Below are 27,278 nucleotides of genomic sequence, written 5' to 3'. Positions count from 1 at the left end.
GACCTCTCTCAGAAAAATCTTTTTAAATATTCAAAGGATAAACTAATTTTAATTAGAGTTTAGTGAAAAGAAAGATGATTTTCTTTTCCCACATTCGAGCTCATGGATTCTCTGAAATCTATTTCTGAACTCCCATGGGGTTAGTAAGTCCAGACCCCAAGATAAGAATCCCTGATTTAGATACTTTCAGTGAGGAAGCGTGGCATACAGCATAGAACAAGGGTGGGGAACCTACAGCCTGGAGGCCACATGTGACCCTCTAGGTCCTCGGGTGTGGCCCTATGACTGAATCCAAATTTTTCAGAACAAATCCCCTTAAAGATTTGTTCTGTAAAACTTGGACTTAGACAAAAGGCCACACCCGAGGACCTAGAGGGCCACATATGGCCCCAAGACCTCAGGTTCCCCACTCCTGCATAGAGTATTGCCAAGAGAGGGATTCAAATAGTAATTTTGACATTTACTAGCTATCTGTTCTTAAGCAAGTCAATTAATCTCTTGGGACTTCAAAATCTTTATCAGAATGAGGATGATAATAATACTTGTACCAGCTGCCTCCAAAAGTTTTGCAATTGATAAGAGATCATGTCAATAAAGTGTCCTTCAAACTTGAAAGTGTTCTACAAAGTGTTTTGTTTGCTACTGGATACATATTCATTGCTTGAAATTTGAAAGGTATTTACTATAAACTAGCTTATTTTTGTCTACATCAGGACTGTCCAACCTTAGGTTTTTATTGAAACAATAGACAATATATTTTGATTTGCCATTTTAGTGAGAGCTCTGCAATAGCTGGGCATCATTTACTAAAGCATTTATGTAAATTTCTATGCTTGTAGGTGGGCCACATAAATTGCACTGCTGGCCTTGTGTGGCCTGCAGGCCTTATTTTGAACAACCCTGGTCTACATGGTTCCCAACAGCCTGTCTAAGCAATATGTCACAGTGAGGAGAGCACTGGCTAAAGAGTCACCTGACCTGGACCCGAATCCCACCTCTCCTACTAATTGTGTGACCCTGGAAACCTCATTCAACTTCTGTGATTCTCAATATTCTCATCTGTACAACTGGAAGGTAAGATCAAATGGTTTCTGAGTTTCTATCCAGCTTTAAATTAATCATCCTATGATCTTTTATGATTTTCAACACAGTAACTGGATAGATCAATAAATAGGCCTCATATTTCTATCAGACACTAGGTGGCACAGTGATAAAATCAACTGGCCTGGAGTCAGAAAGACCTAAAATCAAACCCAACCTCAGACACGTATCCTAGCTTTGTAACCCTGGGCAAGTCACTTAACCCTTTTTACCTCAGTTTCCTCATCTGTAAAATGAGCTAGAGAAGGAAATGGCAAACCGCACCAGCATCTTTGCCATGAAAAACCCCATGGATAACATTGGTGTTCTATGGTTCATAGGGTCATGAAGGGTAGGACATGATTGAATAACAACAATCCTATAACTTGCTTAAAGTCAATGGGTTTGGGAAAAAACAAAAACAAAAACAAAGACCTGAACCTTCTGAATTTTAATGCTGTATCCTTTCTACTTCACTGTCTCAGTTGGTTATATTTTTAATGATTAATCATCACTATTTTTGCCTTCATTTATAAATGAATGATCATGATGATGCCAAAGAAATCTGGCATCACACTTACAAGAAACATTAAATATAGAATAAGGCTCCTATTTCTTTGTGATTTTTCTCCACAAGTCTGATTATATATATCAGGGCTGTCCAAAATATGGCCCATGGGCCTCATCTGGCCTGCCTGTGGGTTTTAATTTTCAGGAGTGAAAAAATAAAATAGTAATTTACATGGAATGTATATTAGATTTTTTAATTCCATCAATAATAAATAATCTCATTGATGTTAATTTTCTTTGGTGTTTGTAAGCAGTATTAAGGATGGGATGTATCGAATGAAATTTTCAGTCGATCTGTGGAACACATTCCGTCTGTACAATGTACACTAGTCAGTATGCACCTACCATAAAACTGTTGTGCTGTCACTTTCTTATTTTGTGTTTGCTTTCTTGCTTCACGTCTTTGCCTATCGTATTGATGATGCGAGTTCCCCCACTTACTATTAGTGTACTATATTTTTTATTCTGGGTTTTGCCCTTGAATAATTATTTTATTTTAATGCGGCCCTACGATAACCTAAGGTTGGACAGCCCAGATACATAAATATATATATAGATATAGATATAGATATATAGATATAGATATAGATATGGATATGGATATAGATATATATAGATATAGATATATCTATATATATACATATACACACACATATACACATATATACATACACGAATGTATATATGTATGTATATATGTGTACACATACACACATGTGTGTATATATGCATGTATATGTATGTATATATGTGTTTCTCTGTATCTATATCTATGTTTGCTTATTGACTCCCCCATTAGAATGTGAATTCTTTGAGGCCAGGGGCAGTATTTTTTCTTTTTTTTTGTATTCCCAGCACTCTACACAGGGCATGATATGTAATAAATACTTGTTGACTACATGCCTGAACTTGACTTGACAGCAAGTCTTTTTCCAAACTGTGGTTATCAGAGTGGAAAGGAAGGCAGGAAGACATGGGTCTAAGCAGTTATTCTTAATCTCATCTGTGTCACGGTCTCTTAGGCAGTCTGGCGAAACCTATGAAAAATTCCTCAGGAAATTTTTTTTAATTGCACAAAACAAACAAACAATTCCAGTCCCCTTATCCCCTCCGCCAAGATGCCAAATTAAGATACCCTGAAAAGGAACATTCAGAAGTGATAGACAATGAAAGAAGTTGCAAGCCTGGGAGACTGGGAGGACAATGTTGCCAGTAGCCTTAGAAAGAAGTTAGAAAGAAATGGCCTTACTGATTGATAAGGAACTTATGGCTATTGGGTAGATAGTTTAATACACGAAAAAGTGTCACTGAAAGTCTGTTTACATATAAACAGTGTTTTGGCTGAAGTGACTGAATACCTATCAATACTGATTTTCTTCTGTTATTTGCAGTGATTGAATTTCTAATTTGAATTTAGTTAGTTTAAAAAAAGACTAAAGAGATTGATTATAGAGTCACAGTGGCTTGTTTTATATAGTTATATTTTTATGTAGTTATAGGTCAATGTTTAAAGTTCTGGTTCAGTATTTTTCTGCTAAGTCTATTTTATGTTTCTTATTTGGTTATATTTCTCAATATCATCAAACATAAATTCTGAGAGCTTTTACTTTGTTAAGTAAGATATGTGAGGATTACTCAGAGATACTGGTTATCATAGCAGTCATGTTCAGTATTTGACCAGGAGTTGGTATTTTTTTTATGGATTCAAGTACTAGCACATTTTTCTCATTCTTTTGGTTCTTTCCTGTTTAATAATGCGAAGTGCTTTTTACTTCATACTACTTTGAATGCCATCCAGATGGTTTAGCTAGTAATAAAAAAATGCAGAAATCTACTTGCTATAATAACAGTAGCTGACATTTATGTAGCGTTTTATGGTGTGTAAAGTGATACACTCTCTCTTATTTAATCCTCATAGCAACCTTGTGAGACAGGTGGTGCCTGCTCCACTTTACAAATGAGGAAACTGAGGCTCTGAGTTTAAGGAGCTTGCTTAGGGTTACAAAGCTAATAAACAACAGAGTCAGTATTTGAAAACTGATTATAAATAAGGTTACAAGGTCATAGATCAAGAATTAGAAGGAATCACCATAACTATTCAGTCCAAGCCCCTCATTTCACAAATGGGGAAAATGAGACCCAAGAAGGTTTAGTGGATTTTCCAAAGTTACACAAGCAATGTCAGAGGTAAATTTGAAGCCAGTACTCTCTTCACTATTATACAGCAACAAATATTAAATCAATATTTTACTCTTTTTCTGTAAGTTTGTATTGAGAACTCAGCACTGTAATAGGAGCTTTCAGACCTTTGGACTGAATCCACGCAAAGACCGTATAACCAAATGCCAAAACAGGGAGGATGAAAGTACTATACTTTCTTGTTCTCCTGTATCCTGTCTAATAAGTTCTCATTCTGTTTTGCTGCTAATTCATCTTCTTCTATGCCTTCCCCCCTCCAGTTTGGATGTCTTCCAATTCTCCTTATCTGAACATTTACCCTTAAAACACTCAGTTATCTCATTCAATAATCAACTCTTGTAGATGAGTACCAAATCTACAACTAAGAAACAGCTGAGAAGCAAAGAGGATTAAATTGGGAAGGGAGAGAATAAACATATCTATCTATCTAGATACATATATATGCATAATATATTAATATGATTATATTACAATTATATGAATTTTATTTATGTAACAATTAATATGATTTTAATTAATATAATAATTCTATATATAGCAGCTACTATGTGCCAGGCAGTATGCTAAGTGCTTTTCTTTTTTAATAAATGTTATCTTGCAAAAACCCTGTGAAAACAACCCTGAGAGGTCGATTCCATTACTTTACCATTGAAGAAACTGAGGCACACAGAGATTCAGTCACTTACACAGGGTTGCACATCTAGTAAGTGTTTGAGGGCAGATTTAAACTCAGGTTGTCCTGACTTCTGGTCCACCACCGCAGTCGGTGGAGGCAGCTGGTGGTTCAGTGGATAGAGAATGGAACTAGGCCTGGAATCAAGAAGACATGAGTTCTGAGTCTCAGAAATTTACTACATTTATGACTCTGGACAATTCACCTAATTTCTTTAAACTTCAGTTACCTCATCTTTAAAGTGAGGATTATACCTACCTCCTACCTCATAGGTTTATTGTGAGGGTCAAAGGAGGTAAAAACATGTAAAGCACTCAAAATGCTACATATTTCAGCCCCAAATATTAGATTTCCATATTTATCTCTCTGCTGACTTTATGTCTCCTACTTCTGACTGCTTTGGTATCTCTACCTGGGTATTCTACCTGCAACTGAACCCCAAATTGTCTAAAACTGAACTCATCATCTTCTCCAAAAAACAAAAATATTGCCTATCATTCCTTCATTTGATGGCATAAGTGCAATCCCAGGAGGCTATCTTCCTCACCATTTTTGCGTGTGGTTATATAATCACTGTATATATTCAATCCATGGGTCTTTTCCATAGTAACTATAAGCACTTTGAGGGCATTCAATCTCTTATCCCAGTATTAGACTCTCAAATTATCCCACCTTTTAAAAAATAAGCATCAAAATGCAAGTTTCTGTTACTTTAAACAGGTAATAACACCTCTATTAAATTAATGAATCATTGGCTTTAGACTAAGTAAAAAAAAAAGTCTTTTATCATTGGAGAAATAAAGTGTGCTTGAGTTGTCTGAGGAAAATTGGATACACTCTGTGGCCACCTATTTTAATACTTAGGTCAGTCTAAAGAGATCCCCTTATTTGTCAATGTAGGAAAGAATGTATCAGTCAAACCCCTAAGAAGGGACTCCTGGGAGTGAAGGGATGAACCTGACTTGACTTTTGACTTTTTTCACTTGGCCTAAAGAACCTTTGATTGATTGATTCAATTTTAAAAAAATGACCTCATCTGGTTAAGGTATTGGCCTTTGCATCTTGACACTTAAATTAGATGGGATAATTATCTAGATTAGGATGACCCTTACCCTTAAACTTGTAAACTTGACTTACTGCAGTCTTTGCTTCTAGACTTTCCTTTAAAGGATCTGTTTTTTCACAGATTTGTCAAAGTAATCCCCTAATATAAAGGTTTAACTATATCAGTCCCCTGATTGAAAAAACCAAAACCAAATCTCCTATGGCTCTTTATTACTAATAAAATAAAACACAAATTCTTTATCTTGGCATTGGAGTCTTCCTATAATCTCTCTGCAACCAACATTTTCTAGGGAAGCTAGGAACATGATCACTTGTCCCTTGGCCCAGGAGAAGGAGCACACCCATTCCAGCCTGCCCCTTGACTCAGAATGCAGTATCTCAAACCTACTGCTGTCCCACAATAATGCTTTATGCTTTGGTCAATGAAGTCCTCCACTAACACCAAGACTATTGCCTCAGGCTTCCTCTTCATATTTCTAGCCCTGGTCCTAGGGAATGGAGCTCTAAGCCTGACCTCTTTTAGGGATGGGATTTGGCAGCTTACTTGTTTAGGGTCTATGTAGATGTTACATCTCTCCTGTTCTTTCTCAGAAAAAAAAAATTCTTTCCATTGAGCACCAGGGACAATACTGAGTTTGGAAGCCTCTAGGCTGATGTACAGATACCGCTTCTTTGACCCTATTTCACCGAACAATCTAAGAAAAACAATAACACCTCAGGCCTCAGTGATGGTCACTACTTTGCTTAATCGTATGGTTACTGCAGATTTCCTGGGACCTAATTATCTGCCCAGTTTTTAGGCTATCTACCTTGCCAATAATTACATCAAATACTTTTTTTCTTATATTTCCTATCTTTTTGCAATCACAGTAGTTATAAAGCATTTTAGAGTTTGCCATATGCTTCTCTCTCTTTCTCTCTCTCTCTCTCTCTCTCTCTCTCTCTCTCTCTCTCTCTGTATATATATATATATATATATATATATATATATATATATATATATATATATATATATATATGTGTGTGTGTGTGTGTGTGTGTGTGTGTGTGTGTGTGTGTGTGTATGTACATCTTATTGATGAAGAAACAGTGTTTGAAAGAGATTCAGCAATTTGTCAGGGGTCACATCTCTATTATATATATTTCAGGCAAGACTCAAACCGAGGTATTCCTAACTCCAAATTGTACACTCTATGTGCTTACTATTCTGTCTACCAGTACCTCTTGATCTGCTGCCTGGTCTAACCATTTGTTCTATGTGTGATTTTGGACTTTTGAATGCTTGCCTATTTTAATGCACTCTTTTTCTTCAGCTTTTACTCTATGCATGTGCTTCATCTCCTTCCTGCCACAATTCAGTCCATAGACTTGCTCTGACTTCCTTTGTGTATATATGTCTCAACTCTAGGCAAGTCATTGAACAGCATTCATTCAACAAATATCTGTTGACCATTATAAAATTCCCTCTATACAGTGATGAGGATATAAAAAAATCAATAAATAAGAGCTTGTATTTTATTCTTTCATTCTCAGGTTTCGTATTTTCAGGTTCTTCCTTAGGTCTGGCCTATTTTCTCTGCCGTGTTCTTCCAGTCTTACTTTATTTCATCCAGTACAAGCTCTATGCCCTTTATTCAAGACTGACTACCTGTCCAGTGTGTGATTTGGGGCCAATGACTTAGTCATTCAAGAAGCATTTTTAAGTGCCTAGTTTGTGGCAGACATTGTAATAAGTCAGGGCTGTCCAAAATATGGCCCTCTGGGCTAAATGTGGCCTACAGTATGATTAATGTGGCCCACCTACAAGCATAGAAATTTACATAAATGCTTTAGTAGAGGAAGCCCAGGTACCACAGAGCTCTCACTAAAATGGCAAATCAAAATATATTGTCTATTGTTTCAATAAAAACCTAAGGTTGGACAGCCCTGTATATAGAGACAAAAATCATATAATTCTTGTCTTCAAAGAGTTTTATAATCTCTATGGAGAGACCATATAAACACTTATAAGTATATACAAATTATTTGCAAAATAAGTACAAGTTATAGTTTTGTGAGGAGAGGAGAGACACTAGCATCAGGGAAAGCCACAGATAAGAAGTAACAAGAGCTTCAGAGCCTTGAAATTGTTCTGAGCTTCATTTTCCTCCTATGTAAAAATAAAGGAATAGAATGACTATGATTTAGATTATTTCCAGCTTCAAGATTCTGTAACTGTGATCTTTAAATTATTTAGATTCTGAGTTCCTTAAAATTGTCTGGCTCTTTATTTTTCATTATATTGTGTTAGGTTAGTTTCCTGAAGGCCTAAATTTTAAACAAGTATACCCAATTCTAAGGAATCTTGCTTTGCAAAATTTTGAAGATGAAGTTCTGAAAATGTAGGGAAGTAATTAATTTTTGCAGAACCCAAAGCTTCAAACTTCAGGAATTTTCACTTGGATAGATGGGTATTGTTGTTTGTCCTTTGTACTTAAAGAGGACCAAAATGGCATCACAAAATTGGGGTCAATGAAGAGTATGTCCAGCTGTGGCTGATCATACCAGTATATGCTCAGTACATTCTACCACAGGTTGGGCACAAATAGTACACATGACCATTTGGGAGGGACATGTCTCTAAATTTGCTCATCTCATGTTTGTTTGTTTTGAGCTACTACAATTCTGCTTTGCTCATAAAACACAGAGCCTTCTTTGATGGGGGCATATCATGCTGGATGATCCTATGCCAGTGTCTCCCATATCTCACAACTGATACCAAGGTTCTTCAGAGAGACCTTGAGAGTGTCCTTGTTTCATTTCTTTTGATCACCATGTGAGCATCTACTTTGTGTGAGTTTCCTGTAAAATATCTTTTAGGCAAATGTATGTTTGGCATTCAAACAATGTGGTCAGCCCATCAGAGGTACACTCTCTGCAGTAGGAATTCAATGCTTGGCAATTCAGCTCAATAAAGGATCTCACTATCTGGTACCTTATCTTTCCAGGTGATCTTCAGAATCTGCCCAAGACAATTCAAATGGAAGTTGTTCAGTTTCCTGGCATGGTGCTGGTAGACTATGTAGGTTTCACAGGCATACAACAATGAGGTCAGCACAATAGCTCTGTAGGGCTTAAGTTTGGTAGGGAGTCTAATACTTCCTCTCTCTCATATTTTCCTTCAGAGCCTCCAGAAACTGAGCTAGCTCTGGCAATGTGTACATCAACCTCATCATCTATGTGTGCATCCCTGGAAAGAATACTTCAAAGGTAAATGAACTTATCCATAGCATTCAAAATTTCTCCATTTGCTGTGTCCAATGGTTCTACATATTGATGGTGCAGTGCTGGCTGGTGAAGAACCTGTTTTCTTGGTATTAATTGTTAGGCCAAAATTAGCACAAGTAACACTGAATCAATCCACACATTGTTGCATCTCAACCTCAGAGTCTTCATTGAGTGCATAATTATCTGAGAGCATAAAATCATGCAGTAACTCTTTCTCCCCATTAGTCTTGGCTCATAAGCCTTTTCAAGTTAAATAATTTACCTTTAGTGTGGTAGTTGACCTTGATTCTATTTTCATCTATATAGTTGATGTTGGTACATACTAGTGGAAAGTCCAATTTCTTTAGCCATCATACATTTCCAGATAAAAGAAGACTGGTATAAAGTGGTGTTCTAGCAATTTGGTGGGCGCATCCTGATGACTGAGACACCCTGTAAGAGGAAAATATGCCTGGGAAGTTGAGAGCAGAGAGGAAATTCCAGAGCCATTAAGGTGATACAAAATCCTGAAAGTATCTTGAAGAAGTCAATGTATCTTTGTAATTTATGAGTTTGTCAGAGCTAGAAGATGATTTGCAAAACGTTTGATTCCCAAACAGCTTAAGTAACTTGCTCAACGTGATTAACTTAAATTGGTTAAGTCAGTTAGAGAGGACTCAAGAACTAAAATAATATTTTTGATGTATGAAAAATACAGAGTAAAAAATGAAACTTGACATTATGAGAATCCTTGTTATTAAAGGTTTTCAAGTTAATCTATTTATATATTTTTCCTTCATTTTTATAGCACAAGCCAAAGGGGGAGATATGATACACTATATAATCAATTGTTTCAGTATGTATGTTCAATAATATGAGTGACACATTATTTGACAGATCATTGGTCGCTTTTCTCTATAACTGCCTTAGGAAAAACTAGAAAGATGTTTTTCTAGTTTAGAGGAAGCTATGGAGGCTGGTCCTAGAGCCAGGAAGATCTGAATTCAAATTTGACTTCAGACATTTACCATTAGCTATGTGACCTGGACAAGTCACTTAACATATCTCCCTCAATTTCTTCAACTATGAAATTGAGACAATAATAATATCTGCCTTTCCAGGATTGTTGTGATGATCAAATTTGATAACATCTGCCAAGTGCTTAGCACCGGCCCTGGCGATCAATAATCAATCAATAAACATTTATTATGCATTGACATACAAGGCACTGTGCTAAACACTAAGGATATAAAAAGAGGAAGTTCCTATCCTCAAGCATCTTTAATCTAATGAAAGAGCTTACAATCTAGTGGGACATTTTATTTATTTATTTAATTAAATGTTTATTTCCTTCCTTTAATGGAAAATAATTTTTATATATTCTACTAAGTTATTTTAAGTTATATACTATTATATTATATTATATACTATTATAAGTTATATACGAATACTATATATATTATACTAAGTTATTTTAAAGGGGTGTCTATACACACATAAATTGTGTGCTCAAATCAGTTTATGAGAATGGATTGTTAAATTTTGATTGTGAGCACTTACATTTAGACATCAGTAAATACCATAAAACAGGGCTTAATTATTTTATTGATTTTGTATATTTAAGAAAATAATGGAAGAATATTAATAACATAAATTAAACTTAAAGGGTACTGTGAAATCTTCCTGGTCCCACTTCCAGAGCTTGTTGTTAAACATTTTCCTATATACCCTTGATGGAAATACAAATAAATTCATTGGTATTATGGATAGAGATTTAAGTTTAGAATCAAGAAAACCTGGGTCAAAGGATCTAGGTTCAAATTCTGCCTCTGATGCTTATTACTTGTTGAACTTTGGCAGAGTTGTTAGGCATCAGTTGTTTTTTATATAAAATGTAGGTGCAGAACTAGATGGCTTCTCAGGTCTTCTCTAGCTCTTGATCCATGATTCTATTATCCTGTCAGATTTAATACTTTTCACTGGTAGCTGTGTGACCTTGGGCAAGTCACTTAATGTATATATATACCTCATAAAACTCCTTAGGATTTATGTAATTATTCATAGAGGTATTATGATCATCTAACTTGGTGAAAAGAGTTCTCACACAAGGAGTGCTTTCCTATATTGATGAAATCAGAGATACTTCATGTGTTCCTGTGTTTACATGTCAGTATCTGAATTATGCATAGTTGTGAGAGAGATATGTGAGAGAGATATCAATAAATTTGTACTTAATTTAAATTTGATAAAAATATAAACTCTAGAAGTTGCAGACCAGTTGTTGATCTATAACTACCATAGGAAATTCTACACAGGGAGATCCCCACAGAGATGAAATCACAAGTCTGGACAAAAAAAAAATGAGGGGATAAATAATGTACTATCTTCTTCCAGGTTACTTTTGCAAGAAAGAAGCATGCACCAGCTAAAACTTGTGCAAAATTTATGAATGTTACACACAGCTGAAATGGCACCTTCTCTGCCCTTGTGCCAGATGCATTATGCTGCACTCTTTTCAGCTCTCATTGACACATTGAACTTTTTAGAACTAAAAAGTTTCCATAGTGCAAATAAATTCATGTGTCATTGAAAGGGAAGCAGCATTATTCCATTTTCCTACATTTTGATGAGAAAACAAAATAAAATGAAACACCTTTATCATAAGGTGGCTAAATGAAAATATTCAGTTCCTAAGTCACTTTCCTTGGCCTGCCCCAAAGTTGTTTGATAATTTTTCAGTTTCCTATAGAATATTTTCCTTTTAAAAGATTAGCAGGAAACATCACCTATCTTAAATTTTTTTTGATAGTGGATATTTAGCAAGGAAATGCCTGGGTTAATCTTGGATGCCCTATCAGCCAAATTACTCTTTTTCTATTTAATCAAATTTTGTCTGACTGCTGGAAGTCTTTCTGGATGCCACTTGGCTAGTAGGTACATACTTTCTAACTTTTAAATTTATTCTAGTCATTTCGAATAATTAAAAAGTTATTTTAAAGTTACAAGAATAAAATAGATTGTCTCCATCCTCATCCTCATCCTTCATCATCCCCCAGTAGCTAGCCTTTCCATCTTTAGCCTGTTTGGTGTTTCTGTTACAGAGCTCTTTATTTCCAGCTTGATAGGACATTCCAGAATTAATGATCTCCTAGCATAATCTTTTAGATATTAAAGTTGTATCAGCATCATAAAGAATAAAATATAAGAAATGGGAAAAAAACTTTCCTTTTGAATATCAAGCATGCGTATGAGTATATAAAGTGTCCCAAAAGTCTTAGTGCAGTATTAAGCAAATAAAGGAAAATAAATTTATACCATGTATGAAAATATGCCTCATTGTACGTTTCTAGTCCATTACTTCTCTGTCCAGGTGTGGGAAGCATTCTTTGTCATCAGTCCTTTGAACTCCTAATTTGTAAATACACTGATCAGCGTTCCTGAACCTTTTAAATTTGTTTTCCTTTACATTATTGAAATTATTGTATATTTTGTTCCCTGTTTTGCTCACGTCAGTATGCAACTGTTAATGTAAGTTTCTTTTTAGACTTCTCTAAATGTGTCACTTTCATAATTTTTTTATGGTGAAGTAATACTCCATTGCATTTATTTCACATACCAGCAAGGTTATGCTTAAGATTCTGCAAGCTAGGCTTTAACAATATGTGCACCAAGAATTACCATAAGAACAGGTTGGTTTTTGAGGAGGCAGAGGAACTAGAGACCAAATTGCTAACATTCACTGGATTATGGAGAAAGCAAGGGAGTTACACGAAAAACAAAAACAAAAACATCTACTTCTGCTTAATTGACTGTGTGGATCACAACAAAATGTGGCAAGTCCTCAAAGAGAAAGGAGTATCAGATCATCTTACTTGTCTTCTGAGGAACCTGTATACAGGTCAAAAAACCACAGTTAGAACTGAATACAGAACAATTGATTGATTTAAGATTGAGAAAGGAGTAGGACATGGTTTTATACTGTCACCTTATTTATTTAATTAATATTCAGAGTACATTATATGAAATGCCAGGCTGTGCAAATGGAAAGCTGGATTAAGGTTGCTGGGAGAAGTATTAACAAACTCAGAAATGTAAATGATACCACTCTGATGGGAGAAAGTGAGGTAAAATTAAGAAGTCTCTTGATGAAAGTGAAAGAAATGAGTGTAAAAACTGACTTGACGTTTGATATTACAAAGGAAAAAAACAACAGCAATCAAAAAAACCCACTAAGATCTTGGGAACTGGTCCCATCACTTCCTGGCAAATATAGGGAGAAGACACAGAAGCAGTGTCAGATTTTATGTTCTTGATCTCAAAGATCACTGCAGATGGAGAGGGCAGTCATGAAATCAAAAGATGCTTGCTCCTTGGAAGGAAAGCTATGGCAAATATGAATAGCAGTCTCAAAAAATAGAGATATCATCTTGCTGACAAAGGTTCATAGAATCAGAACTATGGTTTTTTTCAGTAGTAATATATAGCTGTGAGAGTTTGGACTAGAAGGAAATCTGAGCATTGAAAAACACTTTCAAATTGTGGTGCTAAAAAAGACCTCTGGGTCAAAGTCATAGTTTAATGACTATCCTAATGACTATTAAAGTTTAAAACTGGACTGATTTTTAAGAGATGATACATAAACATGAAATAAAAAGATATCATATATATACACATTTGTTTTTATATATTATATGCCACATGGTATACCAATTTATCATGTGTTAAGTAGACATGATACAAATATTTATATTGGTATGCTTTATGTATTCAATATCTCTCTCTCTTTCTCTGTCCTTTGACCCAGTGGTATCGCTACTAAAAATGCACATAGAAGATACCAAAGTTAGAGGAAATGTGTACAAAAATATTTGTAGTAGCTTTTTTTGGTAGTAACAAATAATTGGAAATGAAGGAAGGAACCCTTGAAATCTGCCCATTGTTCATAATTGTTTTCTTTTTAGGCCTAGTCTTGCTTTAGCCATTGTTCCACAGTTAAGTTCAAGTTCAGTAGCAGTTTCATTAATTTACATAAAATCACATTGTAATTAAGAGCCATGGACACATGCATGGCAAAACAAAATTCCTCTCTTTCTTAATCCAATCCTACAAGTTAACTAATCCCACACTTTAGGTCATACTCCATTTCCTTCCTCTTCAAATTCCCCACTACAGAATAGTACTGAGGGCAAGTGAAGAATTTAGAGTCCTTTAATTATCCTCCCATCTCAAAGGAAAGTAGGAGTAGGATAAAGACAGTTAGTTACCAACAGGTAGTCTACAAGAGACTAGAGTGTGCTCTTTGTTTTTCTGTGGGTTGTTTTTGGTACTTCTTACTGTTTCAGGGACATTGGCTCACCCTATAAAAAGGTTCTGGAACTTGCATTTCAAGATTTCGGTATGTGGAATCTTTTATTGTATTGGTTTGGATTTTAAATCTGCCCATCATTGATACTTCTCTGTCCTCCTTTGCCTTTGCTTTAGAAAGTACATTTGTTTAGAAGGCCATTAGGATCAAATGTGGCCTTGAGCCTGATGTGATGGAACCTTAACCCCTTAGCTGCCATTATACCCCCATCTCTGTCCTATCTCCTACTAAACTTACCCTTTCTGACACCTTATATCTTCCCCATTCATCCTCCATTATCATCAATTCATAAGGCAAAATAAAAGATAAAACTATGTCAGAATATGAGTACCAGCAAGAGTTCTAGGATGATTCTCTCTTAGTGATGATAGGGAAGGCTACTCAATTCTGATTTCAATTCGATTCAACTCTGACTTCTTTTCTATGGATAAAGATTTTTGATTGAAAAGAAAGAACAAGCATTGCTAATAGGCAGGGAGTTAATACTTAATTTAAATAAAGAGATGGTAAGAGAATCTAGTTGCCCTTGAATGAGGTTAAGCTTTAGGTACTGAAAGAGCTGTCAAATATGATTGAAAAGTCACTGTCAGTGATATATGTAAAAGATCAAGAAGAATGAAAAAGGTACTTCAGTTACTGAAGTTAGGAAAGTATCCTGCTTTTCAAAATGGAAAGATAATGGAATCTAAAAACTACAGTACAGGGAACTCAACTTCAATTTTGGCAAAATCCTCGAATGTATTATCACAGAGTTAATAAACATATGGAAAAAGAAGTGAATATAAGAGCTGACTTATTTTCATTATGAACAGGTCATGCCAGATTAATCTTATTTCCTTTATTTTTTTAACAAAGATGTTAAACTCAAACACTTAGGGCAACAATGTTGATAAATTTTGTATAGATTTTGGAAAATAAATTTTTTTGATTAAAATCTCTTATGCAAGTTCTGTGGAAATATGTCAAGAAATGTAGGTTTAGAAGATAATCAAGTGAGATGGATTCAGAACAGGCTCACTGACTGGATTCAGAGTTATCATTAATGTTGGGTATTGACTTAGAAGAGATCTCCAAAGAAGTGCTAAGCAATATTTTTTAAATCAATGTCTTGAATAAAACTATAAATTATATGCTCCTTAGACTTAGAGATGACACAAAAGTTGGAGGGATTCCTGATCATATAGTCATAATTCAAAGAATTATTTATAGATTAGCATTGGGCTGAATTTTAAAAATATATAATAAAACAGTTATAAATGTAAAGCCTTATTTTTGACTTTTTAAAAAGGAGCTAACAAGCTCAGGATGGGATAAGCATGAATAGACAGAAGTCAAATTGAAAAAGATTAAGAATTTTAGCAGAAGGTAAGCTCACTATGTATCTCAAATATGATACTATAGACACGAAAGAGAGCTAAATATTAGAAAGCTATTCTATTAGGCTCTATAGATTCAAAGTCAAAATCATAAATAGTTCTTACTCCCACGAACTGCATAAAATATGGGAGCATATAATATGTAAACACATAAGACTATGTTAGGATAGAACAAATGATGTAGGAGGGTGATTAACCTTGTTCTGCTTGACATCACATCCCAGAACTAAAAGCAATAGAAATTACAAAGAGGCTAATTAGGATCCGATATAAAGAAATACTTCTAATTTCCTAATAATTAAAGTAATCCAAAAGCAGAATGAGATGCACTGAGAAGCAATATGTTTCTCTTGATTGGAGTTCCTCAAAGATAAGTTTGACAACGATGCTGCTTTGCTAGATATGTTTTAGAAATCATTCTATTTTATGGTAACAGGTGGACTAGATGGATACTGGCCCTTCAGGCTCTGAGATTTGATGATTATGAGATTTTGTGAAGAGTGGAAGGTTATAATTTCTATAAGGGCAGAAACTTTTCCAGACTTTTAAATGCTTGCCTAATTTGACCTACTCTTTAATCTGTGTATATCCTTCAACTTCAGCATCTCTGGTGCTAAAAATAATAAAAATAATAAAATAATAATAAAAAAACAAAACAGTTGTGTGTTTTACAAATGCATAAAAATAGAATCATTTAGATATACCAGGCATCTCCTGTTTAAAGCAAGGTTATTAAAAAGTAAAATTGCTACTATTATTTTTGGTTGTTTTTATTTTGCCAATTAAGATGTAAATAGTTACAGTCTTATGGTTTTAATTGAGGTTCAAATCAGCAGTCAGCAGTCTGTATTCATTTCTCATAGTCTCCATTTTTGGAGAGCATCCAAACTAGCTATATCTCATTCTTCTGTAGGCTGCCTGTAGACTTTCTGCACCATGCCCCACTCCTTCCTTTTATATATATATATATATATATATATATATATATAATTATAATAATATTATATATATATATATATATATATATATATATATTGTCTTTCCTAATTAGAATGTGAGTTCTCTGAGGGCAGGGAGTGTTTCTCTTTCTGCTTGTGTTTGTATTCCCAGTGATTGGCACACACGGCCTGCCTGGCACATGGTTAAGTATTAAGAAGTGCTTGTTGCTCTTTTGCTGCCAGATGGTCGCCATCATGGGTTGCATGCATGCTCCCGGGAAGGGCGTGTCCCAGTCGACTTGGTGGCAGCATTCCCACATGGCTGAAGCTTACCTTGGATGGATGAAGTGAAGGAGCAGATCTGCAAGCTGGCCAAGAAGGGCCTGACAACCTCCCAGTTTGGTGTGAAACTGAGGGATTCTAATGGCATGGTACAAGTACACTTTGTAAGTGGCAAGAAAATTTTGAGAATTCTAAAGTCCAAGGGACTTGCCACTGATCTTCCTGATGATCTTTATCACTTGATCAAGAAAGCCGTTGCGGTTCCAAAGCATCTTGAGAGAAACAGAAAGGATAAGGATTCTAAATTCCGTCTGATTCTGAACGAGAGCCGAATTCATCAGCTTGCTGGGTACTACAAGACCAAGAAAGTGCTCCCACCCAATTGGAAATATGAATCATCCACAGCCTCTGCTCTGGTTGTGTGAGTTTTGGTTTTTGTACTAAAATAATAAATTCATCTCTAATTGAAAACAAAAGAAATGCTTGTTGACTATTCTGTTTATTTGAGTCTGCTGAGAATATTTCTGTTCATTTTCAACAAATATAGCCCTTGTAATTCTTCTCCCCACACAATATATACATTTTTTAAATTTGGATTCTCACATATTGAGGGTTTTGTTTGTTTAGTGAAAAGAAAAATCACATGCAGTACAGTGTAGTGAGAAGGCCCTCACTAATTGAAAGAATGAATAAATGTATAAATCAATATGGCAAAGCCAGGATTATTCCTGTCTGGAGGCTCTGGAAGATGCTGATTACAATATCATTCAGCTTAGTTAATACTTAATTTTCTTTTTTGTTCCTTCCTTCATTCCTTCATTCCCTGGTTCCTTCGTTCGTTCTTTTGTTCGTTCGTTGGTTCGTTCCTTCCTTCCTTCCTTGTCTTCAAAAGGGCCTGAGTCATCATTAGCTGGTGCTTTGTTGCATTTACATATAAGGGAATAAGGTAGCTCTTTCACTAATAGAGTCTGTAAGTGGAAGAGTAGGAAGCCTTCTTTCCAACTGTTCCCCAGGCCAAAAGGGCCTTTTACCTTTCCATGCCATCTTTTCTCATCCTAGGTGAAGGAAGTGGAGTCTTCCATTTGGGTTGATTTTCCAGCTAAGATATTATGGTCTAGGAGTCCCAGAACCCAGACCACATGTAGCAGCCAGCTAAGATGTTGCAGCCAGCCCAGCATCAATACCTAGAGGAACATGGCCTGACACTCCAACCAAGGAGAAGCCAGAAAAGATGTAGAGTTTAACATATGCACTTGATGGGGAAGATGCTGTGTAAGAACTGAGTTAAACTATAAACCTAATCCTTCTCCCCACCAGAAACTGAGGCAGTACAGGGGGAAAGAGGAAGGTGATAAGCATTTACATAGCACTTACCATGTGACACCACTGTGATAAGTACTTTAGAAATATCTAATTTGATCTCCACAACAACCATGTGAGAAAAGTGTCATTAATTGCCCAATTTTAAGGAAACTGAGGCAGAATTTAAGTGACTTGCCTATCTTTACACAGGTAATAAGCAAGTAATAAATACATATTCCCTTCCCCTTTCCTATTCTTTCTTCCCAAGAATGCTTAGCAAAATAAAGGTGATGACTAAATAGCAGGCTCACTCTTAAACATAAAAAATGCATGATTTGTGTGAATGACTGCCACCAACACTCCCATTATGGAGGTTAAAGGAGAACGCCCCCTCTTCCTTTCCCTTTTGCTTTTGTTTGGTTCATTAAACCACTCAACCTTGCCAACTAACATATGTTCTAAATGATGTTTCCTTCTAACTGTAGTGTTTTATGTCTTGCCAAGTAAAAGGAACCAACAGGGAATGAGGTATTGAAGATGAAAGTGAAAAGTGGTAGTAGAGAAAAATGGGTCTTAAATACAAATTTTTGAGCAGAGGGAATATTTTCATGTTTTTATTTATATGGCTAGCACCTAGCACAATGCCTTGCACATGTAGGTAGACATGTTGAATTGAATTGAAGAAGAAGAAGAGCCATTATTCATTCTGCAGAGGGGGGAAGGTCTCTTTAAGGTAACTGAAGCCAAGGAAAATCATCAGAGTACTGTGTTTGTCCTTTGTTTTAGAAGAGGACCGTGGCATCAGGGAAGTGATGACATGACTTGCAGTTGACTTTGATTTGAGTGAGGGAGAGCTCTGCAAGGTCACCAGCCTCACTTTCTCCTTCAGAGCCATATGCATCCAGGCACCAGAGATATTCATCAGGATGACTGGAGATGACCCAGGATGTCATGGGGGACCCTGGCCCTTTTAGGCTAAGGCCTTTTCATGTACTCACTTGGAGTGAGGTAATACCCATTCAGTGAATAGGCCTCTTTAAGAAGTGAGTCAAGGGATGGCCCCTTTAATTAGAAAAAAGAAAAGAAAAATCAAGCTGGGAGGGGAAGACCCTCAGGGTTGCTGTTTCAAGGAGAAACAGTTACTATTGATATTCACTCTAAGGCAAGAGGGCCCAAAATATAGCCTTTAAATGGAGCTTGGGCCAGGGTCTTCCATGGCATCCTGGGTCATCTCCAGTAATCCTGATTTATGCGGTCACTGGATGCATATGGCTCTGGAGGAGAAAGTGAGGCTGGTGACCTTGTACGGCCCTCCTTCACTCAAACCAAAGTCATCTTCATGTCATGTCATCATTTCCCTGATACCATGATCCTCTTTGAAAACAAAGGACAAACATAATCTATGAGTAGACAGCTGCCTGAATGGGGACCCATTTAGTTGGATAACTCAATTCGTCCTCTCCCTCTCCCTGTCCTCTTTCTCCTCTCCAAAGGAAGGTAAATTTCAATTTCCAGAAGCTGCCCACTTAACTTGGGGTCAGAGTATAACTCATAATATAAGAGTGTTTGTTCTCTAAATGTTTCTTACTTCTCTATATTGGTGTATGTGTTCTCTTTCCCACAATTGTTTTGTAGAAGGGACTCTTTTATTAGTCACAGCTTAGCAACAGAAAGATTATTGCTAGGGCCTGTCAACTTTTTCTCATTTTGAATGTTCACTTAAGGGGAAAATATGTTTATGTGGGGGATGAGAGTCCCAGAAAAACAAAACAAAATAAAATGAAATTTAAAAATACAAGCATTCTATGTCTAGAGATGAAAATAATTCAGCTCCTTGTTTTCCATGCGACAATAAGGAACTTAGAATAATTGTCATCTTTCATCATAATACCAAGAGAAAAGTTGGAAAGATTTGAAATCAGAATAAAAAAGTAGTCCTATAAGGAAGGAAGAAATGTGTTGCTTTTGTAGAGGACTAATTTTATCTAGTTATTAAAAAACACAGATTAGGGTGCTCATATTTCAGTTGTCATTATATACTAGCTATGATCTATAGAGTAACAAAGATGAATTTTGAAATCCTTTACTCTATCTTTCATGTTACCATGTACATTCATTACATGGGGTCATAAAACTTGTCCAGGAATCTTTTAATACCAATGCTGCTTGTAATAATCATTCATTCCTCCTCCCACACCCTTTTGCCAGAAGAGGACCAAGCCTAGATCAAATATTCATTTTTAGTTAAGACATGTTGGGACAGGGAAAAGAACTTAAAATTCTACATAAGTCTTCTGCCTAAGTAGAAAATATCCATGTTCTAGACAGAAGTTTTGTTTTTTTATCACCATTCATTTTATTTTAATCCCATAGATTTAACTAATAATTTTAAAGTATTTACCATTAAGAAGATAACACTATCTGTGCAACCAATACAGTAATACGAGGCATTGTAATGCACTGGAAAAGATATTCAATTTGAAGCTAGAAGTCCTGAATTCATATCCCAGTTCTGCCCCTTTACATATCTGATATTGGGCAGCTAGTTAACTCAGTGGATAGAGTAAATGTTGGACCTAGAGTTAGGAAAACCTGGATTCAAATCTAGTTTTTCTTACAGGCTGTGCAACCTTGGGCAAGTCATTTGATTTTTGCCTGTTTTAGTTTCCTCATCTGTAAAATGGAGAAAATAATAGCAAGCAGGTAGTTGGAGGGCAAAACAAAATAACTGTATAGTCTTTTGTAAAACTTCAAGCACTATATAAATGAAAAAGAACAAAAAAAAGAACTACCTCCACCACCACCACCACCACCACCACCATCACCACCACTACCACCACCACCACCACCACCACCACCACCACCACCACCATCATCATCATCATCATCATCATCATCATCATCATTATCACCACCACCACCACCACCACCACCACCACCCCACCACCACCACCTCCACCACCACCACCACCACCACCATCATCATCATCATCATCATTATCACCACCACCACCACCACCAACACCACCACCACCACCGCCACCACCACCCCCCACCCCCCACCACCACCATCATCATCATCATCATCATCATTATCACCACCACCACCACCACCACCACCACCACCACCACCACCATCACCACCACCATCACCACCCCACCACCACCCCCGGGATTTCTAATATCCCCAAGCATAGATGTCATTGCTGTGGAATGAGAATTGGGAAGATAGATGGCAGGCTAAGATGGGGACCTAGAATTTGAATAGAAATGAAGAAGGCATGATGCAGAATTATTATTATTTTCATTAGTATTATTAATAAAAATAATATACTGTTCTTTTCACCTAAGTTTCCACATCTATAAAATAAGGAAGCTCAACAAGATGAGCTCCAATATGACTTTCAGCTTTAAATGTGTAAACTTATGAACAAGACATACAGCCTTCCCTAAAGGAGCTCAAAATCTAGTGGAATTAGTAACATTATTAATGACTATTAAAATTAGAAAATGATAAGTGCTATATGCTAGTGACTAGACGGCATAATAGAGATTATCAGGGAAGATATCACTAGGAAACTGACGTTTGAATTAGATGCCTTGATCAGGGCAAGTCAGTTGTTATCCAGATATTTTTTTTTTCTCTAGGAGTGATCAGCAATGTTATCAGATAGGGCAAGAAGGAATCCAACTGAGAGTTTCTATTAAATAGGCAACTAGAAAATGTAGTCCTAGCAAGTGGAAGGCATATTGTCAGCCAACAGAAATTTCTTAAAGAAGCACCTGGGAGATTTATTCTTCCTAGGTGTATATGGGATTGCTATGGAATGGGCATCAAGTTGATGGATGGCAGGCTAAGATGGGGACCTATATTTGACATAGGTGACACACCAACTTCTTGGGACATAGATCTTCAGAACTTTTACATAAGCTTGAATGACACTTTGATCTCATGAATGTGGGTACTTCCTTTCCTAGTATGGATTATAACCCGTTTCAGTCTTCTCATTATCAGTGATTCTTGTCTATATGTTTGCATCACTTCTCATATAAAGTCTACACAAAGAATGCTCTAAGTCAGGGCTGTCCAACCTTAGGTTTTTATTGTAAAAATAGACAATATATTTTGATTTGCCATTTTAGTGAGAGCTCTGCAGTAGCTTGGCTTGGTTTACTAAAGCATTCATGTAAATTTCTATGCTTGTAGGCAGGTCGCACAAATCACACTGGGCAGCATGCCACCCTTGGTCTTCATTTTGGACAGCTCTGCTCTAGGTATTTTGCTTTTGGCTAGATAGCAGAGCAAAATTTAATTAATTACACAGAAACATAATATAAATTTATATGCATATGATGAAATGAGAATATAAAAGGTTTTAAAGAATAATCTTCAGATACATGAGTTTTTAGTATTCTTTGGGATTTCATATATAAAAAGCTGATGGCCTGTCCCTCCACCTTTCTTATGGCATCAAATAACCAGTTTGACAGATTTTTTGAAAGGTTGATTTTTACATTGTTTCAACACAGATTTAAAAGTTCACATTGCTCAATGACTACACAGTGTGCCTATTTTTGACTAATGATTCATTGTTCAAAATCAGGTGAACAATGAAAGTAGCTTAAGTTCCTGCAAGCTTTAGTCAGTCATGGTTTTGATCAATAGAGGGTTAGTCACATTTATTGATGTTAAAATGGCATGAGAATGAGTATCTGCGGTGTCTAAAATGAGCTCTGCCACTGATTTCCTTCATTTCCAGTGATCATTTTGTCGAAATAACTTAATGTAAATACTCATAACTTGGTTCTTCTGAGCATCAAGAAGGATCTACATTAACCTAGTATCCTAGGGCATTTCTTAAATTCACTTCTATGAGGGTATTTAGGGTTGGTAGCTACTCTTTGTTCTTTGTTCTCTTAATGAAGTGTGTTAATTTGATCCCTATTTAAATTTTTCTTCTACAATCTAAATGACATCCTCCTAATTTCACAGCTTTTCTATTTGAATAATTGAAGGAAACACGATCACTTCTGGGAGGAGTTCATCAATTACCTCCGGTGGACTAGCTCAGTTAGTGCTGTAGGAGCCAACTATATATGAGTTTTGTGTCCAGCAATCAATTGTTATGGTACCATAATTGCCTCTTAGTCCCCTTAGGGGGCTCTGGAAAAAATCTTCTTTTCCCAGAACGAGACAATGTCTTAACTTGAAAAAAAAATCTCCTCATCAAAGAAGAGGAAGAAAAAATCATGAGGTGAACACACTAAAATGTCATTCAATTCTAGCTAGTAAAGTTCAAAGGAAATAATATGTGTAAATCACTTTGCAATGCTCTAAGTGCTCTCTATGTGATAGCTGCTTTGTTGTTAAAGAAGATGTTGCCTGGTGAGATCTATTAAGTGTATTTATATCTAGGTGATGAGAATAATAAGAATATGCATGATAGCTTAGTGAAAAACAGATATAATATTGAGCACAAAGAAAGTTTTCACTTTGATACATTAAAATAGTGTTTTATATAAGTATCTCTTTCCATCCTAATCACAGCACTGAGAGCTAGGAACTATGATCTTCCCACTTTTACAAATGAAGAAGCAGGTTCATAGAGGTTAAAAGACTTGTTCAGGGTCATATAGCTAAGTAAATATCTGAGGCAGGATTTGAACTCAGGTCTTCCTACCTCTAAATCTGGAACTCTGAACACTGTCGTGACTTTTAACTGCCTTATCCCATTTGGGTGACAGAAAAGTGTTGTTGTTGTTCTTGTTGAGTTGTTTCAGTTGTGTTCAACTCTTTGTGACCCCATTTGTAGTTTTCTTAGCAAAGATACTGGAGTGGTTTACCATTTTCTTCTCCAGCTCATTTTACAGATGAGGAACTGAAGCAAACAAGGCTAAGTGACTTGCCCAGGGTCACGAAGCTTGTAAATGTCTGAGGTCTGATTTGAATTCAGAAAGATGAGTCTTCCAGATCTAAGCCTGGTACTGTTTCCACTGTGCCATCTAACTGCCCTGAAAGAAAAGTACAGGTTTGCCTCCCCCCCACTAGAGCCTTGTATTCTTCATAGCTATATTTGCCAAGGTAATCCTATTGAATCTAGGCAAAATCCAGTTATTTAGATTAAATCAAGTTAATCAGTAGACATTTTTATTAAGCAATGCACATTGCACATGTGTCTGCAATGTGCTAAGCACAGAGGATAGAAAGAGGAAAAAAAAATGATTTGTTTTTGTTTAAAGTCCCTACTCGCAAGGAACTTGAAGTTTAATAGAGAAGACAAAATGAAAACAACTATGTTCAAACACGATACATACAGAATAAACTGGAGATAATCTCAAAAGGAAGGCACTAAGATTAAGGAAGACTGGAAAAGTTTTTTTTTTTTTTCCCTAGATCAATGATTAATTAGGATGGCCACATATTTAGTCTGTCTAATGTGGGTCCAGAACTACCCCATTTTGAAAATCACTCCATTTTGTTCCTATGTGGATATTTATACTGTCCCATTAGTGCTTTCAATGCAAATAACCCCAAAATAGAATGTGTCATGATAACCTGTTCTGAGAAACAGTTTAGTTCCCCAACCCCACCCCACTCCAACCCTGCCATGCTGTTATACAAAAATCTTTAACCCAGGAGCTGAGTAAAAGGATTATTGTACCAGATCTGTCTTGATCCCAACATTAGGGACCATGACCAATTGACTTTTGTCTCATCTATATCCTGTTCCAGAGTCCTTGAAACCTATATAAGTCTCATGTATTTTTCTGTTGGAGAGTCTTTGCCTTGTCACCCAAGAACTCAATAAACTCTAGTCCAAATCACACTTTTTTGGCCAAACTGTTGTGCCTGGTCCCAACATGTACACTTAATTACATACCAAATGGTCATAAATGAATCTGAACTTTGTTGCATTGCTCAGGAATAATCTGATCGTGTGCCTGTATGCATTCATAGTTCATAGTTCAAAATTCTATTGCTTGTGTTTTCTTCAGCATAATCCTGTGAAGTAGAGTTGGTCTAGAAGAAACCCAAAACTGAAAAAAATGTTTCAGAAAGAAGTTGTCATTCGGCAGAGTGTAGAGCCTGATAACGTTGTACCACAATCCCCTGAACCTCTGTAACTTTTACATTACATAGAGTTCAAATAAGGGCAATGAATGTAATGAGTTTCCAGAGCACAGATACACAACTGCTGCATATAGGCAGTTTCCAGATAATGCGTGTGGACTGCTTTAGGTAAGTCTAAACATTCAATAAAATTTGGGGGATGGCAAAATACAAGGGTAGGGTAATGTTCTCACAGAAGCCCTGTGTGGGATCCAAGCATTCCTTGAAGCAGTCTCTGACTCTCCTAGAGGGTCAAGCCACACTAGGTGGTGCAGTGAATAGAGCATCAGGCCTGGGGTTAGGAAGACCTGGGTTCAATTCCAGTCTCAGATATTTACTATGTGATCCTGGGCAACTTAATCCTGTTTGCCTTAGTTTCTTCACCTGTAAAATGAACTGGAGAAGGAAATAGGAAATAACTCCAATGTCTTTGTCAAGAAAATCCCAAATGAGGTCATGAAGTCAGACATGACCAAGTAACAACAATAGCCACACAAGGATGTTCTATATTCAAACAATATGATAAATACGGCTTTCCCATAGTAGGTAGCATAGAGAAAGTTTCAGAAGGATAACTTATGGAAGGTCCTTATTAAAAATCAACCTCTTTATTTATGATTGGTACAATTCAATATGATTCAATAAACATTTATAAAGTGCCTATTATATGCCAGTCCTTCCTCTAAGCTCTGGAGATGCAATTAAGGAAAAGAAAGACAGCCCTAGCTCTCAAAGAGCTAATAATCTAAGGGGGGAAACAACACACACACACACACACACACACACACACACACACACACACACACACATACACACACGGAACTGGAAGGGGGAAGGGACACCAGAAGAGTTCACTGCATTGGGGCATCTTGTTCTATGGAGTGGAAACCAGGAAGAGCTTTATTCTATAAAAGAGCTTTGCTAGAAGTACAACATTCCAACCACCAGCCCTCCAATCAGAGGGCAGAGGAAGCTGAGGGATGCGGTTTCCAGAGCTTGAGATAGCAGCAAAGTGATTAGATTAGAAGTGATCAATTTAGTCCAAGTGGGACATCTTGTTCTAGAGAAACCAGGAGGATGTCGTTTAGATTGTAGAGGAGAAACCAGGCTTTCTGATGCTCTTTCTTCTCTCCAGCCAGACGCCCACTCATTGTAGTGTAATCTTTATGTTGTCTTGCTTCTGCCCCAATACACCCCTCTTTATAACTTTTCATTTCTAAAACTACAACATAAAATGCACATAGCTATTGCTACTGAAAAGAGCCCCTTGAGACCCCTGTAAATTTCCAAACCTAAATTCTTCTTTATCCTGTCTCTTCTTATTGGAAAACAAACTCCTTGTGGGCAGGAATTTGGAATTTGTATCCCCAGAGTTTAGGGCAATAGATCCGCTGAAGCAATTAATAAATGTTTCCAACATCATTCATTCAAGGAGGAATCTTTTAAAGCAACTTTGTTTCTATGGTGTTTTTAAGTCAAATGCTGCTGTTTATAGTTGCTCCACTTCAACTAATGTTCCAGCTATGCAGCTCCAAAAAAAATCTGCTCTGCACTGGGAAAACATGGGTACCCATCTCACGTTTGATGCTTGCTATCTCTGTGACTTTGGGCATTACTTACTTTCTTTTGGTGTCATTTTCCTTGTCAGAAAAAAAAATTGGGTGAGGGTGCATCTGAAGTCCCTTTTAGTTCTAAATCTATTCTCCTAAGATTTTTTAAAATATTTTTTTATCCTCTTCTCATCAATTTCCTATTTTTGTTTCCACTTTTGTTTCCACAAGGATTGCTTCTTCCTGTAGTGGATAGTTCCCTCCCTGAAATCAGCTCATAGTTATTCTGTATATATTCTATTTTATTTTATCTGCAAACTAATATATCCCTTGAACAGAATGTAAGCTCCTTGAGGGAAAAGTTAGTATCACTTTTATTTTTATACCTTTAGTGCTTGGGTTTATTCCTGTTACATAGTAGGTGCTTAATAAGGTTATATCTTCTATATATTCTCGATATACTATATGTTCTCTCTATATATATACTATATACTCTCTCCTCCACTCTGGCAATGCCACCA

At 36.3% G+C, this 27,278-nt stretch overlaps 1 pseudogene; it reads left to right on the top strand.

The window, feature by feature from the left end:
• The first annotated feature begins 16,767 nt into the window (after window positions 1-16,767).
• LOC118834613 lies at window positions 16,768-17,219 on the top strand (annotated as a pseudogene).
• The last annotated feature ends 10,059 nt before the right edge of the window (window positions 17,220-27,278 follow it).

The sequence above is a fragment of the Trichosurus vulpecula genome, chromosome 1 (genome assembly GCF_011100635.1).
Source record: "Trichosurus vulpecula isolate mTriVul1 chromosome 1, mTriVul1.pri, whole genome shotgun sequence".
In the NCBI taxonomy this organism is placed as follows: Eukaryota; Metazoa; Chordata; class Mammalia; order Diprotodontia; family Phalangeridae; genus Trichosurus; species Trichosurus vulpecula.
This window is presented reverse-complemented; position numbering and strand designations above follow the sequence as displayed.